At 44.8% G+C, this 18,632-nt stretch overlaps 1 protein-coding gene across 1 annotated transcript in view; it reads right to left on the reverse strand.

The window, feature by feature from the left end:
* LOC135247028 (tripartite motif-containing protein 16-like) overlaps nucleotides 1-4,028 on the reverse strand; it is a 59,081-nt gene extending 55,053 nt beyond the window's left edge. Inside the window, exon 1 of the mRNA XM_064320326.1 lies at nucleotides 3,858-4,028. The gene's annotated coding sequence lies outside the window, so the exon portion shown is untranslated. The remainder of the gene's footprint in view (nucleotides 1-3,857) is intronic.
* Nucleotides 4,029-18,632: the final 14,604 nt, after the last annotated feature.

Below are 18,632 nucleotides of genomic sequence, written 5' to 3' on the forward strand. Positions count from 1 at the left end.
ATTGGCTCGTGTAGGTGAAGGATTGGCTGGTGTCAGTGAAATGTCCAATGGGGAGACATTATGTTTGTGGGAGAGGCGGCAGGAAAAAGAAAAATAAGAAGGAGAAAACTCAAAATCCGTAGTTTGGGGCTTTATTGTGTGGACATGTGTACTTGTTTATGAATTCTGTCTGTTGAAATGGGGTCAGAATGTACAGAATTTTATGTTTTTAAGGGCTGAGTGTCTGAGGCTGTTGTGGTTATTTCTGTGGGGAACCCTGAAAAGTGCCAAACTCTCGATGCTGTATAGGTATGGGGCATGCCCCGCCAAGGCGTAACTTGGCGGGATGGTATACCTGCCATCCCAATGATTTATTAAACAAATGTACAAACAGAACATACACAAACTAATCTTAATGGGGAAACTGTTACGGGAAGGTAGGGGGTGCGTATGCGTGTGTGCTGTTGCGTGTGCGCACGTGTCCCTTTGTCTGTGGACTAAAGGGGGAAGGGTAAACGGCGGGTGGTCGCGTATGTGTGGGGTACAGTGTAACCGGCGTGGCTGAATAACTGAGCTCAGCTGGGAAGGAGTACTGCTTCCGGTAGTGCCGGAGAGTGAAGCGCAAATTATTCTAAAAGACAAAATATGACTTCATCTGTGCGTTTAGATAAATCGGTGACTGCCGCGATCTTAGGCGTTCTGCAAGCCCTTTGAATTGGAGTTCTACAGAGTTGTGAGAACTCGAGTTAGGACCATAGGAATTCCACAGTATGTGAGCACTCAAGGGACAATGGGTGAAGGTGCAGGAAGTAGTAATGCATAAAGAGAGCGCAAAAAAAGAGGGGAGAGCGTTTACTGTCTCTAAGATTTATACCTGGTGGGGTGGGGGGAATCTTCACACTGGTGGAGTGTGATCAGTATCTAGAATGCGGCGCGCACTGATGATGTCATCAGATGTGCGTCAGATGCGCTGCATGTTCTAATCTCTCAGAGTATGTCTCTCTCAGTTCAAACAGGGCTCAAGAGTGCAGTATCACACATGCCTCAGACTACAGGGGCTGATGGTGTCAGCCTCTCAGGTTTTGCCACTGGTGCTGTTAAGAATGAGGGGCTTTATGAGGTGGATTTCACCCCTGCACCTCAGCCCTGTGCGCGATCTCCATCACTGTCTCACAGTGACACACAAGCGCTATGTAACTCTGCGTCACTGGGAAAAGACTTTTACACACTCAGGGAACCCCTCTCAGGATCATTCTCATGAGGAAAGACATGAGGACACACACATCCCTCTCTGAGGTGGGGGGTCTCAGGAGGGTTACATGGTGAATCAATTTTCTTTTAGCTATTAACTACATGGATAGCTCTCAGATATTTTCTTCCCTGTCTAAGGCAACATCATGTGCTCGTATGCTGCGATAATGACTGTGGTAGCATATGTCAATCACCAAGGTGGCATGCGCTCCCTCCAGCTCCATGGTCTAGCCCCCAGACTGTTGGTCTGGAGCAGCCGTCACTTTCTGTGGTTACGCGTGACCCATGTTGCTTTAGGCTTGCTCCTGTGGGGGTCTACGCCAGGGTTGTCTGTGAAGCGTATTGTGACAATTGCTGTGAAATACGCTATATAAATAAAATTTGATTGATTGATTGATGTTCCAGGAATTCTGAACATGAGCGCTGATCTGCTGTCAAGGAGAAACCCACTGTACGGGGAATGGCATCTCCATCTCCAGATTGTGGAAATGTTACTGCAGTGATTATCCCTCTCCTTTATGTACAGCCATGCGCGCTCCCGCTACGCACGGGCCTCCTGTCTCAGGTGAACGGGGAAATACACCACCCCTGCCCCGAGCGAGTAGCTCTATGGGCATGGCCTGTGAGAGGCATAACCTCAATGCATTAGGGCTTCCCCCTCGTGTGGCTGCAACCATCCAGAGCACGAGAGCGCCCCCAACCAGGTCACTTTATGACAATAAGTGTCAAGTGTTTTAAAGATGGTGTGCCTCTCGTCAGTCAGTGCCTTACCAGAGCTCTGTTTCTGACGTGCTGTGCTTTTCATAGAACCTTATGGATAAAGAGAAATCCTTTCCTACCATTAAGGTCTACCTGGCAGCTCACACTGCTTGTCATTTTGGGTTCAGAGACTATGTAGTGGGGCAGCACCCCCTCATTCACAGGTTCATGAAGGGGGCTCACTGTTCTCTGCCTGTTGCTAAAAAGCAAATTTCCCCTTGGGATTTATCACTGGAGCTGGAGGCTGTGTCTCTAAGGCCATTTGAGTCTATACATGAGATAGATTTAACATTGTTGTCTCTCCAGACAGCGTTGCTGCTTGCACTATCTTCAGCTAAGTGAGTCAGTGACCTCCATGTGCTCTCAGTGCATCTCTCGTGCACAATATTCTCCCCTAAGATGCACAGGCTTTTTGTTAAGCTCAATCCAGCCTTTATTCCTAAAGCTTCCCTCCTTTCACATGTGAGGTGTTGGAGCTTGCCGCTTTTCACCCACCACCTTTCTCCTCTGAAGAGGAGCATGGGCTGCATAAGCTGTGTTCTCCACACGTATATGACAAAGACTAAGGCTTTTAGAACGAGCGACCAGCTCATAGTCACCTGGGCCCCTGCCTGCAAAGGAAAAGTATCTCGAAGCAGAGCATAACACCCCCCTTGGGCCTGAGGGCTCATTCTATGAGGAGCATGGCTGCATAGTGGGCCCTATTCCATGGGGTCTCCTTACACAAAATTTATTCAGCCACAGCCTGGGTTTCTCCAGATACTGTTTCTAGGTTCCACTGCCTGAGGCCGGTAGCCCACTCAGTTCTGGGGGTGAGCTCTGTGTGAGGTGCACAGATCTCCCCTGATCTGCTATGGGTTTTAGTGCTTCACATTGTTCCTGCCACCTGGCTATAGCTTTGGGCAGTGGAATGTGTTTAGTACTTCCCTACACGGGATGTGCCAGACACCACCCTCCCCTCAGGGGAGGAGGCATCCTTTGCTGGCCTGACAGTATCTCAGCTGTGAGCATGAGGCAATCTGGGAGTTGTCCATATCTCCCCATAGGTGGATCTCAAACACGAGATGATGAAAGAGAACTTTAGGTTACTGTTGTAACCCCGGTGTAGAGATCCACCAAGACTGCCCTGCTTGCCGTACATGAGAAGTGAATATGTTCACTGAGGAATAGTAGCACTGCAGTGTCCCATATGTTCTTCCAGGAGGGCAGTAGTCTCCTAGAGCATCGAATGTGCTACTGGCTGTCAAAGTCACACTTGGTGCAATTGGATGACCGGATGTCATTCCCCATACATGGATCTCTCCACTCTGTGTTTCAGAGAACCGGGGTAGCGACAGTGACTTAAAGTTTTGGGGTAACACCCTAACTGAGGTACTCACTGGGCATATTGTTGGATTCACTAGCAGGATATGCAGATCTTCTTGGATAGCTGCTAGGGTCAGTCAAATGTTATTTAATAGAATAATACAGAAGTCATGCCTTGTGATATTTATATAGTCTCGTTACCCAAATGGGGTAAATTTGAATTAGGTTAATCCCAGGGATAGTTGTTGGTTTTAGACACCTGGATAAGCAGAATATTTACCTCCCGGGATTGAAGGTCTTAATGTTAGAGATCACTTAGATGAATGCCTGGCAGCAGTAGCTAGTCTCTCTCTCTAGGATACAGGGTCAAGCTGCCCATCATTTCATGTGAGCACACCTCAGTCAATAATCTTATGAGCAAAATTGTATTCACACAAACATTCAGGTTAGGGGTTTTGAAAATGAATGGAGTCAGTCTTCCCTGTGACAAAATTCAAACCCTTAAATTTCCATAATCAGGAATTCTATTTAGTTAATGTCACACAGTACACAGCACTACTCACCCCAGTCTCTGTAGTTTACAGTTTGGACTCCTCAGTCCAGCACAGAGCAGCTCCACTCCTGAATCTCCCAGGTTATTGTAGCTGAGGTCGAGATCTCTCAGGGGTGAGTTAGATAACTGGAGAGCTGAGGCCACAATATCACAGGACTTCTCTTTGAGGTCACAGCTGTTCAGTCTGCAAAGAAGACTTCATACATTCAAGTAATGAAGAATGGCACTCTTCATTAAAATGAGCATAAATTATTGTATAAAAGAAACATTTAAACATAATGATATTAATTTTCTGCTCAAACATTTGTAGAAACTGCTTACTTTCACTTTAATAAAACATAATTCTTATAAAGAACTTACAAAAATAGTATTTTTCTCAAAAACATAGGGGTCAAAATTATTGGCACCCCAAAAGAATATTTAAAATAAAACCAAACAAAGTGGCATCGAAATTCGATTAAAAAAAAATTCATCTCAGTCCCCCGGAACTGTTTGCTGCCTTTCACTATTTCCTGTTTCACTGGGGGTACAAATATGAGGTTGCACAAATGTAAAATCCCTTTGTCATCCATCACTACGGGCTAAGGGATCAGCTGAGCCCCTGTGCTGAGGCCGTCTCAGGACCCCCTGGTGCTGCACACTGCTAAGGGATCAGCTGAGCCCCTGTGCTGAGGCCGTCTCAGGACCCCCTGGTGCTGCACACTGTTAAGGGATCAGCTGAGCCCCTGTGCTGAGGCTGTCTCAGGACCCCCTGGTGCTGCACACTGCTAAGGGATCAGTGGGCAGGGAGTGGGGGAGCCCTGATACTCCCAGGGAGAGCAGGACAACAGTGCAGTACTGTATGACAGGGGAACATCTGCACATTGTGTTTATACATTAAAATACAGGAATAAGCTGTGAGCAGGCTGTACGGACCCAACGGCAGTTTTTATTTTGATTAAAGCTCAGACAGCAGTTTATTTAAATCTCCAGGAGGCACTGTTGGGCAAGCAACAATTAAGTAAAAATATGTTTATTTTCTGAATCCAGTGCTTCGGTCAATGGCCTTGTTAAAATGTTCAGCACTCTGAATACTGAACACAAGTGGTATTGTGTGCTAAAACCCCTCACTTAACCTACATATAAAATATATTGTACGTGATTTAATTTAACAAGTATTATTGAAAATGACAATTATGAATTCAATCACTGATAGGTCAGTCAACAGTAACCTGGTGGAATCAACTGACAAACCAAAACAAACTCTGTGTCAGGTCTACTTCTAAGTTACAAAACAAAACAGAAGACATCAAACAAGATGCTAAATTTAGATTACCAGAAAAGAACGACTGAAGAGCCAGACCTTATCAAAGTATTCCCCTCTTCCAGTGCCATGGGAACAAAGGAAATGAACTAAAACGCACAACCAAGAAACCACCACCAAAATAAAGACCAACTGCAACACAACACAACTTTTTCCTGAGGCCATCATAAACACTTGACGCAACATGGCTTGAGCATGTTTGCCCTGTTTGGGCAATGCCAAATTCAGGTGTAGAAGGGGGGCGTGCTCATTTATGACGAGGACTGCCCTATCTAAAAGCTGACAGTGTACCTTGTTGTTGAAAGCATGGCTAAGAACCATACTATTACCAAAATATTCAGGAATTTAGTCCCTTTCTAACAAGACGAAACATGAATATATTAGGAGGTAATTCAGTTAAGTTACTGAATACCAATAAAAAACATTGAAGTTTATTTGTGCTTCTAACATAAACAAAGTTTTCAGTCAACAATTTCAATAAAATGTCAGATTGCATTTAAACGTAAGATCAAACAGAACAGGATCTTTGTTCATTCTGTAGCTACACTGGGCCTCCAGCCTTGAAAATAGCTTTGTCTTCTGGTTTGTCTCTCCTGAGACAAACTCTGCAGGAGGTGGGACCCATAGATCACCTGCATAGATCGTCAGAGGCAGTTCAGGAAAATGATAGGTATTGTGTAGTAATACTCATTTGAGAACCCTGGGGCAATACAGAAGGACTCTCTATGCATTTTTTATTTAGTTTCTTTCCTCCTGATTCGTCGCTGAGCTCACTGAAAGTCAGCCATCTACCAATAGGAACTGAGCAGCCGAGACGAATGCCAATGATGTCACAAACGATCTTGTTCCAAGATGGCTGCAGCCTCATGTAAAAAAGGGAATTTTGGCTTTTTTCCTGGCAAATACAGATCAATTTCAGATTTGAATGCAGGGCCATATCTTATTTAAGGTAACAAGCGCGAATCCGCAATAGCTGCGACCGCACACGCGCATGCATCTATGCGTGCATGCAGGGGCGTCATGCAGAATTCTGGAGGGGCACAATTGTTGATTTTTTGGATTTGACTTCTCCTTAAAATTAAAACACTTGTTCATGACAGAAGGGATCCTTAGGTACGTTCTACCCCATTTCTGTGAAATTTTCCTGCAGCATTTTTGAATAATCGCACTTCCAACCTTCTATGTAATCCAATGGAGGCCAATTGAAAAAAGTGAAATTTTGTACTGGAATTTCTCCCCAGAATTACATAGTTAGGAGTGCGATTATTTGAAATTTAAAGCGGTGGGGACCTAATCTGGGAAGGAAGAGGACCTGTCGTTGAGGACCGGACCGAACTGGACATTCTGATTCGGGTCCGGGTCTGTGTCCGGACCTGGAAGGAGTTTCAGACTAGTCACCGCAGCTCTACGTGTCCTCCTACCCCTAAAGACTTTGTATTGCAATAACAAACTTGCCTGAGTAATAAATAGACCTACATAATTACATCTGAGAAATGCTATAAGCTTTGGGTATCCAACTCTTATTTGCATGATGTAAAAAAAAAACGTGAACGAAAGAGGCCATTAGGATGTTATTTCCCAAAGAACACACATAGCAGAGTGGGGTTGCCAGACTTTCCCCTAAATGTATGTAGGGGATTTAAACATTCACGGGGGACGTTTTACAGTAAAGATGTATGGAAGTCAATGACAGAGGGGGATATTAAATGAGATATGGGGTAATATTTGTGAGGAATTTGAATGGGAGTTGATTAAAGATTTTGAGGATTTTTTTTAGGAGTAACTGATTCAGGCATCTGGCAACATTGAGGCAGAGATGTAAACTAGGTTCAGTCTCAATTCAAGCAAAGAAACCGCAGTCATTTCCTTTATTCAAACATAATATGTTAGGCTATAAGAATTCATCACCACTTTGTTGATAATTTGAGAGGTCAACATTGTTTTGACATTGGTGCAGCTAGCCTGATGAACAGTGTCTGATGCAGGAAACTGACACAACGCAGTTAGTCGACACGAATGCAAATATAGCCAAGGCAAGTAAGATCAACAATCCCGCTGCAGTTATGCAAGGCACGGCATTCAGTAGAATTACAGGTCATAAAATTAGGACAGGCACTGACTAAGAAGATAAAACCTTTCAGCAAGGTGAGGATTATGTGAACCATGTTTAATTTTCTGAACCCAGCAGTTTTAACCGTTAACACCCTGGCACTCTGAATACCCGGCACTCTGAATACCGAACACAGTGCATCAGCAGCTAAAACACCTCACTTATCCAACATGTGAAATATATTTATTTGATTTAATTTGGTAATTATTATCAAACATATCAAATCTAAAGACAAGGTTCAGCTACCTTAAAACAATTAACAAAGGTTATAGACATGGACACTCACACGAGGAATGATTGAAAGATACCAAACCACAGCGTGTTTGTCCCAAAGTAATCTAAGGATGTGCCAAGACCAAAATTTAAAAACAAAAAGGCAGCAGATTATTTAAAAAAACCAGAGATGACATGTACAGGGTTCATACAATTTTCATGACTTTTCCATGACTTCTCCACAACCTTTAACTGAATTTCCATGACCAAAACAAATTACTTTATCTCAGCGGGACGATTTAAAATTATTTATTGTAACACTAAGTAAAATTAGGTCTGCATCTGAAACATATGGTGCTTCTCTAAAACAAAACACCAGACAGACACACACTTATGCTGGCCCCACACTAGAGGACAATTGGGCCGATTTTGTGCCTGATTCGCTCTTCCCGACAATCGCGGGGGCGTTCCTGATCCGAGGCTAATCTGAACCGATTATCTGACCAAATGATCCTTAAGTGTGAGGGGTTTACAGACATAATCTTAATGTTACCGACTGGATCGGAGTCTCCCCGATCTCGAATCGAAAATATCAAACATGTTTGCGATTTGAAATCCTGTAGTGTGAAAGGAACAGGGATGGAATATTGAGCAGAAACCCGCAACAGCCAATGAGAGCGAGCTGACTGGGAAGCGTCACCAACCGAATTTATTTTGGCTTGCCGAAACCGAAGAAGTTCTCTGCGGACGATATTGTTTTTTTACTCGATGCGGTTAGGCAACTGCACATAGCAACAAAAGTATCAATATTATTGTATTATGTATATATGTAATTATTGTAAGGTTGTGGTCTCCATGGAGACGGGAATCAGCTTGCGGAAATAAAAAAAGTCCCTGGAATCGCCACTCAGAAATTGTTTAGTATAAACGCCGTGTGTGGTCCTGCGTCTTGACTGAATCGTCTGGTGTGTGCGTTCTTACGATTAAAATATTAAAAATCGGTTAAATCTGTCGTTATGTCTGTGGTCTCCCACGTTTTTTAAAATCGGTTAAGATTTGAAAATCCTCTAGTGTGCACCAGGCTTTAGATACACTCTCTCATATTTTAATTCGAATAGTTTAACATTTTCGTCAATGTCTCAAACAGGACTCGAAATTGCGACCATTTTGGTCGCATATGCTCCCGAAATTTAATCTGTGCGACCTCGAAATATAATTGGGAGCATTTGTGCGAGTGCAAATAATTGTTCTGGTGCAACCTTTTTTTTTTCTTTTTCCAGTCGAACATCTCTTTCTCTGTACATTCGCTAGTTAGTACACTCATTACATTACATTACATTACATTACAGGCATTTGGCAGACGCTCTTATCCAGAGCGACGTACAACAAAGTGTATAACCATAACCAGGAACAAGTATGACGAAACCCCTAGAGAGAAGTACCGGTCCAAGTACAGGGAACAACCGCATAGTTCAACTTGGACCCTGATGGTTAAACTGATTAACACTAACAACGAGAACGGCAACAACGCAATCTATGGAAAAATAAAAATAAATAAAAATACAAGTAGTCGTTAAGACAGGCGCATCAACTAAGTCACCTATGAAACAGCTGCCTAGTTACAACCCTAAGTTTAGTCATTTACAGGGGGGAAGGGAGGGATGGGGAGAGGTGCAGCCTGAAGAGGTGGGTCTTCAGTTGTCGTTTGAAATGGGTCACAGTCTCAGCTGTTCTGACCTCCACAGGGAGGTCATTCCACCATCGTGGGGCCAGAACAGACAGGAGACGTGTTCTGGAAGTGCAGGTGCAAAGAGGGCGAGGTGCTAGGCGTCCTGAGCTAGCAGAACGGAGGGATCTGGCTGGCATGTAGGGTTTGAATATCTTGTGGAGGTATGCTGGGGCTGATCCCTTGACTGCCTGGTATGCTAGGACCAATGTTTTAAATTTGATGCGAGCTATAACAGGCAGCCAGTGGAGGGTAGTGAGCAGGGGAGTTACGTGGGAGTGTCTGGGGAGGTTGAAGACCAGACGAGCCGCAGCATTCTGAATGAGCTGCAGGGGTCTGGTGGCAGATGCCGGTAGTCCAGCCAGAAGAGAGTTGCAGTAGTCCAGGCGGGATAAAACCATTGCTTGGACCAGCAGCTGGGTTGAGTAGGTGGTGAGAAAGGGGCGGATTCTGCGGATGTTGTATAGGAAAAATCTGCATGCCCGGGTTACTGCTGCAATGTTGTTGGAGAGGGACAGCCTGTTGTCCATCATCACTCCGAGATTCTTGGCGCAGGGTGATGATGTCACTACGGTGTCCCCTAAGGAAATGGAAAAGTCGAGGAGGGGAGAGGATAGAGCAGGAATAAAGATTAGCTCCGTCTTTCCCGGGTTGAGCTTCAGGTGGTGATTGTCCATCCAGCTCTGAATGTCCCTCAGGCAAGCGGAGATGCGGGCAGGGACCTGTGTGTCCGATGGGGAGAAGGAGAGAAAGAGTGGCGTGTCGTCGGCATAGGAGTGATAGGACAAGCCATGGGCAGATATTACAGGGCCAAGGGATCTGGTGTACATGGAGAAGAGAAGGGGACCAAGGACTGAGCCCTGGGGAACTCCGGTGGTGAGGGGACGGGGTGGTGATACCTTACCCGCCCAGGCAACCTGGAAGTAACGGTCAGAGAGGTAAGACTCAATCCAGTCAAGGACTGTGCCGCGGATCCCTGTTGCTGCCAGGGAGGACAGGAGGGTAGAGTGGTCCACAGTGTCAAATGCAGCGGAGAGATCTAGAAGAATCAGGACAGAGGAGAGGGAGGCTGCTCGTGCGGCATGGAGTGACTCACTGACCGAGAGGAGTGCAGTCTCGGTCGAGTGGCCAGGCCTGAAGCCAGACTGGTGGGGATCAAGCAGGTTGTTCTCAGAGAAGAAAGCAGAGAGCTGGTTAGATGCAGCACGTTCAAGTGTTTTGGATAGGAAAGGGAGGAGAGATACCGGGCGGTAGTTCTGAATGACTGAAGGATCTAGTGTGGGTTTCTTCAGCAGCGGGGTGATGTGGGCCTTCTTGAAGGATGAGGGGAAACATCCAGAAGATAGGGAGGAGTTCACGAGGGAGGCGACAAAAGGGAGGATGTCTGGTGTGATTGCTTGAAGGAGAGATGAGGGGATAGGGTCGAGGGCGCAGGTGGTAGGGCGGTGAGTGAGCAGAAGCTGGGAGACTTCAGTGTCTGAGAGGAGAGAAAATGTGGAGAAACAGGGGGCGGAGGACGCAGAGGGGGCGGAGGACGCAGAGGGGGCAAAGGAGCTGCGGATGTCTGCAATCTTTTGTCAAAGAATGCTGCAAAGTCATCTGCAGTGAAGGAAGACTGGGGTGGAGGAGGTGGCATGCTGAGGAGAGAAGAGAAAATAGAGAAAAGTTGACGAGGGTTAGAAATGGAGTTATGAATTTTGGTTTGGTAGAATTTTGCCTTAGCGGCAGTGACAGAAGAAGAGAACTCTGTCAGGAGAGACTGATAGGCTGAGAGGTCAGATGGGTCCCTGGATTTGGCCCACTTCCTCTCAGCAGTGCGGAGGGTGGCCCTGGAGGTGCGTAGGATGTCAGACATCCATGGACTGGGAGGGGATGAACGTGCTGGCCTAGGGACGAAGGGGCATAGGGAGTTGAGTGCTGAGGAGAGAGATGACGTCAGGGTGGAGGATGCAGAGTTAGTGGGGAGCTTGGAAAATGATTGAAGAGGGGGGAGGGAAGCAGTCACTCTGGGAGCAAGAGAAGAGGGTGATAGGGAGCGGAGGTTACGGCGGACAGTGACAGTGGGGATGGGAGGGGGAGAGGGACGGTGTGGAGAGAGGGGAGGGAGAAGGAGATGAAATGATGGTCAGACGTATGCAGGGGGGTAACCGTAAGATTGGAGCTGGAGCAGGTCCTCAGGAAGATCAGGTCTAGGAGGTTGCCTGCCTTGTGGGTTGGAGGAGAGTGTTGTAGGGAGAGGTCAAAGGAGTGAAGTAGTGGTAGGAAGGCAGCAGACTGGGAGGCTTCTAGGTGGATGTTAAAATCTCCAAGGAGGATCAGCGGGGTGCCGTCCTCAGGGAAGGAGCTGAGCAGGGTGTCTAGCTCATCCAGGAAGCTTCCCAGGGGCCCCGGGGGACGATAAATAACAATAATATAAAGGTTAGCAGGGTAGGTGATAGAGACAGGATGGAATTCAAAAGTGGATATAGTCAGGTCAGGGAGGGGGAGAACAGAGAATTTCCAGGTGGGGGAGATCAGTAGACCAGTACCACCACCACGGCCAGATCGCCGGGGGGTGTGGGAGAAGGAGTAGGAGGATGAGAGGGCAGCAGGAGTGGCAGAGTTGTCTGGTGTGATCCAGGTTTCTGTGAGGGCAAGGAACTGCAGGGATTGGAGGGAGGCATAGGCGGAGATGAAGTCTGCCTTGCGCGTAGCAGACTGGCAGTTCCATAGCCCCCCTGTGACCGTGAGGTTCTCACAAGGGGTCAGCGGGGGGTAGCAGAGGTTAGAGGGGTTCCGTTGTCGAGGGGGGCCACGTCGTTGGAAGCGCCTTCTGAGGGGGAGAGCACAGACTGGAATGGGGAACTGGCTCATAAACTAGGAGGGAGTGACACTAGTGTACCGAGTGTACCTAATTAGCAGCTGAAAAGCTGAGTCGAATAACGCGCTGATTACAGAGGTTCACAGTCTGTAATAGTGCAATAATCGCAATCTATCAATTCTAAGAATCAAAGTGAAGCCCAACAACCTAAAAACAAAGAAACCTAACACAACCTAAAAACAAAGACCAGTTTCCACACAGGGAAAAGTTTAAAATCTAACGCGGTATGTAATTAGTAAATGAACGCAGATACTTATCCACTCTAGCAGGACGGATTTAGGCAGTTCTACGCATCTGGACGAATTATACACTTACTACCTAAACTGGGAGTTAGCAGGGCTAATAAAGCGTCGCTCCGAGTGTACCTAATTAGCAGCTGAAAAGCTGAGTCGAATAACGCGCTGATTACAGAGGTTCACAGTCTGTAATAGTGCAATAATCGCAATCTATCAATTCTAAGAGGCTATCAATCACTCAGTAGGCTATGTGCCTTGTGAGCTGACGGTGACCCTTCTAACCAATCGTGAGCTTGACATTCTTACTTTTAATGCTGATTTTAAATTGGTTAATATTAGCCTTCAATCACTCCACTGTCATGTGACACGGAGCTAATGCGTTAACTAATGTTACCTGAAGACAAAAGTTTATGTTCAATTTATTAGCGTTATCAAAAGCTGAAAAGTTGAAGCGAATGATTACGGCATTTTTCTTGAAACGTTAACGTAGTGTTTTGTGCAGCGACCTGGTTGAAACAGCTAATATCTCTCTGATGCAGTTTACTGGCGGTTGATTTAATTCGCGGTATTAATGTGACGAGAAGCGCTTTGTCGTTTGAATGCATAACACGCAATTCCTTGAAGAGTCACACATTTTAGATGTGTCAGTTTAACTGTTACTTGTAAACCGTACTGTTATACTGTCGTTTTTTATCAATAAAAAATCTATTGCATATATGGTTGGTGCTCCTTACATTTTGGTGGGTGCTCCTAACTTTTTGAAGTTGGGAGCACCAGTGCTACCAAGTAAAAAAGTTAATTTCGAGTCCTGATATATTATTGAAGCTGCACTTCCCTGGCATATTGTCGGCACACTAGGGCGTACGTTTACTAACTGCTACATTAGCAGAAGCGTGCCTGCTGGGCATGCCTGTAAACAGACTGCCAGACCGAATTAACTTCTCACACCACCAAAACACCACGAAGGTTACGTGCCAATTTACGTTTTATTACTATACATACTATTTTTATGATTGGATTAATTAGTAATTATATTTGATGCAACTTTAGCTATATTTCCATTACTTTTCCAAAACTTTTCCAGGGCCTGGAAATTGCATTTTAAATTTCAATTACTTTTCCAGGTTTTTCATGACCGTACGAACCCTGCATGTAGACACCAGACCCAGACGCTAGAATGCTAACTACAAGAAAGCCACATATTTTATCTAGTGGGAGGGGAGGGGATGAGGGGAACGGACACCCCCTCTGACATACACATACAGACCCACACTCACACACAGATACACACACACACACAGACACACACACAAACAGACACACGCACACACAGACACACACACACTCACATGCAGACCCACACTCACACACAGACACACACATTCACACCTCCAATGGCTACCCCCAAATTCGTCCTCTGTCTTATCTCTAGGCTGTCCTGGCCGAGCGTGTTGAAGCTTCGTATGGCTCAGAACAGCCAAATGGTGAATTAGACAAACTAAAATGTAAAATCAAGATTTTGGCTAGCTGTTTTACAACTTGTTTGATCCACTAAATAACATCTGCATGGATAAAGCTATAAATTCATAAGAAATTGTCCTACACTGCGAATTAATGTTAAAAAAAAAAAAGAATTAGCCTATCGATTATATTGTTGTCATCAGCTAATTGCTAATTATTCAGTCGTCAACCTCGTGCCAATTATTTGTGAGCTAACCCCTAAATGCTAACTGAGTGAATTGCACAGAAACATGTCCATATTGGCTATACATTTTTAAATCGGCTAAATGTTTCAGAAAGTCCTGTGAATCGCATAATAACATAAGCCTGTGCTAGGTTCATGTAGGAATTCACATCCAAAGCACAGTAGGTGAAATTACTTTCACTAGGAACTAGAGTCTGAAGTTGGAATCTGTCACTGCATGACTCGTTCTCGTTTGTGGAAGTCCATCCATCCATTATCTATACCCGCTTATCCTGGTCAGGGTCACAAGGCGAGAGGCATGAATACACCCTGGACCGGTCGCCAATCTATCACAAGGCACACACAACATTCACTCACCATTCACACACAATCGGAGTACCCGGAGGAAACCCACATGAACACGGGAGAACATGAAAACTTCACACAGAAAGGCCCAGGCCGGGATTCAAACCCAGGACCTTCTTGCTGTGAGGTGACAGTGCTACCAGCAGAATAAAATGTCATTTTATTCACAATCCTTTCAGAAACACCACAATCCTGCAGCACAAACCGGTGTGTGATGAAGGATTAAAACTTGCCTTCAACAAAAGTTCAATGTGTGAAAGACAGTGTGGTAAATGTATGGATTTCATTAAAGTTCATAGCAGGTAAATGGAGATGGATGAAGACTGCAATGTGTGACAGGCCTGAAACATTTTACTATGCAGGTCGATGTTTTACCATATCAATCAGACAAGTCTGTATCCAGTTCTCACCGGTGACCTATTCCTACAGGGCCAGGGATCCTTCAGCATTAGTACTCTCTTTTATTGATCTATTATCCCTCTTAGTTAGTTAATTTTTTAAACAGATTACTTTCAGAAAGGTCCTGAAAATGAATGGGAGTGAACTGGGAGCTGGAAAACCAGGAGGAACGGCGATGCTGTTAACGGTTAGCTAACAGGGACAGTTTATGTTGCTAATATTCACGCTATCCAAATACAATGGGGTACCGTAAGCTGCACAAAATTACTTGTGAAATATCCCTTTAATTATCTTGGTACCTAATTAATTTCATTTGAGGATTGTGGGTATGCATCACAAGTTCTTTGTGTGTTCTTTTTCTTTATCTGCCTAGTGATTTTGGTCCATGCCCTCTCTCCTATTCATTTAACTGTTTTCATTACAAATGGCTAACTTAACTGTTCACTCCCAGTGCAGTTTATTGGTGCTGTTGACCAATATATAAAATATGTCAATTTCTTCAAAAACAATAAGACTCTTTCAGGCAAGACTCACCCAGAAAGGGACATGATGAGGAATCATGTGTCATGCTACCAGCCATTGTAGAGGCTGTGTTAGAAAAACACAGACAATATTTTGAGACACAGCTCAAGGCTTGCCCGTTTGCAAGCCAAAGTTAAACTAGCCGAAACCACTGCCTCGCTGCACCAGGCCAAACATGATCAGCTTTCGGCTAAAATGGCGGAGCTGGAGGATAGGAGCAGATGGTGCAACCTTTGCATTGTTAACCTACCAGAGAATTCCAAAGAATCCGACCCGGTTGGTTTTCTTACCAATTCTCTCAAAGAGTGATTCCCCTCTCTGGCTCACAGGACTATAGAAGTAATGAGGGCTCACCGTTTCTATGGCGGCTGATCAAAAACAGCAGACGGGCCTGGAACATTGATTATTAATCTGCTGGGGTACACGGATTGACAGCATATTTCGTAAGCAGCCAGGAAATCACCAGTGAAGTTTAACGGGATAGTCATTAGTTTTTATCCAGACTTCAGCGATTACACAGCACAGCGGCACAGAGCCTTCTCTTCTCTGCTGGCAGTAACCTGTGATCGTAGTCTCCAGACGTTCCTAATATACCCAGCCACACTCAAGCTCACTTATGATGGTGCACAGCACCTTTTCAAGTCTCCAGCTAAGGCAAGTGGGTTCATCAAATGCCTTTCCTGCTTGAGCTGTTCCAGTCAACTGTAAGAGCTGGTATAGTGAAGCGGAAAGGTATGGGAGCAACAACAGCTCAGCAGTGAAGCAGTAGGCCACACAAGCTCACAAAATGGGGTGCTGAAGCTTGTAGCGTTTAAAAATCATCTTTCCATGGTTGCAATACTCACTACAGAGTTCCAAACTACCTCTGGAAACAACATCAGAACAAGACCTGATCGTCAAGAGCTTCATGAAATGGGTTTCCATGGCCTAGCAGCTGTACACAAGCCTAAGATCACCATGCGCAATGCCAAGCCTTGGCTGGAGTGGTGTAAAATAGACTACCATTGGACTCTGGAGCAGTGGAAACGCGTTCTCTGGAGTGATGAATCACGCTTCTCTATCTGGCAGTCTGACTGACGAATCTGGGTTTGGTGGAATGCATAGTGCCAACTGTACTAGCCCGAATAATGCCAACTGTAAAGTACAGAGGAGGAAGAATCATGGTCTGGGGCTGTTTTTCATGGTTTGGGCTAGACCCCTTAGTTCCTCTGAAGGTAAATTTTAATGCTACAGCATATAATGACATTCAAGAGAATTGTGCGCTTCAACTTTGTGGCAACAGCTTGGGGAAGGCCATTTCAACCAACAACTTCTCCAAGTTGGTATCCGTCATGCAAATTTGCGATCCAATCGCATCCAGTTTGCGATTGAGCTCGCAAATCACTTGAGTCTAAGTGTTGACAGCCCTGCCCATTCCCTCAATGGCGGGCAGCTTCCCAATTAGTGCTGCCAACGCCTTCTGAACTTTGCGATAAATCAGGATGCTGCCAGCTCCAAACAGCAGAAAGCCTGTTATCATAATTCCAATCAAGTAAACGTCTTCAACATCCTCAACGGAAAGGATCGACAGGCACACGACCCTCCACTCCTTCCAGGAGTCCATCGTGTATCCGGCTGCAAACGTTCCGTCAGGGCAAGAGGGCTCTCCCTAACCCGTTCTTCTCGTCGAGAAAATACTATCAATTGCGTTGAGAGACCAGTTGATCAGATCCATGATTTTAGGTGTGTGTGTGTGTGTGTCTATGTGTGTGTCTGGTTTTCTTTAACTCTGTCTCTTATGTAAGCTCTGGAGAGCTTGGCTTTCCTACTTATCCTTTCCCTGCCATCCTGCCAGGGAGGAACCAGCTATGACGCCATGCTGCCCAGGACTCTGAAAGCAACCGATCGACCAAACTATTATATCTGATATAAAGCTTGTTTATGTAACACTGAAGACTAAGAGGTCACCGTGTGCTTATTCAGTATTCATGCTATATGACTAGACACAGCCAAACATTTACTTTGTTAAATCTTACAATATGCATATGTATTAACCATGTACCAATCAAAATTATGTATGTTATTGTTAACCACTTTTTGCTAATACAAGCAGGGACCGGACTTATCTATCTTGTTGTTTGTGCCAATCAGATGTCGAATTATGTATGTTACTGTTAACCACTTTTTGCTAATAAAAGCAGGGACTGGACTCATCCATCTTGTTGTCTGTGCCAATCAGATGTAGAATTATGTATGTTATTGTTAAAACACTTTTTGCTTATGAAAGCAGGGAATGCCCTGGACTCTTTCTGCAGAAATAAATCCTATTTCATACATGGATATACCTCGCTGTGCTGGTTATTCTAAGGGGAGAATTTTCTCTGCCCAACATTATGAACAATTACAACCATTATGAGGACCTCTACAAACCAATGAAGATGAATAGTTTAGATTCATTATTTTGTCAATATTTAAACAAAAACAGTGTATTTTCTGTTCATATGCCAGTGCTAAGAGGTATAATAAATGGTTCTGTTCCCGAGAACAGTTCTGCAGGGAGAATATTCCCAGACTGGCCAGGAGCAGGAGGCAGCTGGCAGAGACAGCCTCCAGTTGGCCTCTCCATCCTGCTGCTGCCGCTACTGTTTCAGCTAGGCAGGCATCGCGCTTGTGCACCAGAGGACAGGAATGAAGCATTTTGTCTGGATTTACTACAGGTTTTCTGTTTCTTTGCTGTCAATTTTTGTTTCATACCACTATTTAAAATAAACAAAAAAATTATTTACTTCACCTAAGTGTCATTCATTTCAGACATGCACTTGATAAGATGAAGTTTCCAGTGCGTTCTGGGCTCATTGTAAACACTATCTGAGGGGTGTAAAGCCGGTCTCCCACCTGTCTCATTCAAGTAGCTTACACAATTAACTCCACTGTCCAAATAGCTGGCATTGGACTGCATAACTGAATATAGCTTTCCTTTAAAATAGTTCAACTGAAATAAACAAAATATTTCTTGTATCTGTGTTACGTGTTTATGGACTCACATGTGTGGCACAGTTATAATGCCAAAATAGCACGAGTTAAAACCTGGTATGGGTTGGTTTAACTGCAAACGCATTATTCAACACCAAACTAACACAGTGCCGAATGTTTCTATTGGCACATCCTCGACTGCAGCAACAAACCCATGTTGACACAACCAGATTAACATTACATTACATTACAGGCATTTAGCAGACGCTCTTATCCAGAGCGACGTACAACAATTAACCACAGACCATAAAACTAATAACCCTGGTGAAAGTGAAAAATATGACACAAGCAATTCCAGGTGTGTTTGTGCCTGTGCTGTCACCAAAATAGGGCACATTTTCTTAATTCTGTAAT

This window comes from Anguilla rostrata, unplaced genomic scaffold (genome assembly GCF_018555375.3).
Source record: "Anguilla rostrata isolate EN2019 unplaced genomic scaffold, ASM1855537v3 scaf1034, whole genome shotgun sequence".
Taxonomy (NCBI): domain Eukaryota; kingdom Metazoa; phylum Chordata; class Actinopteri; order Anguilliformes; family Anguillidae; genus Anguilla; species Anguilla rostrata.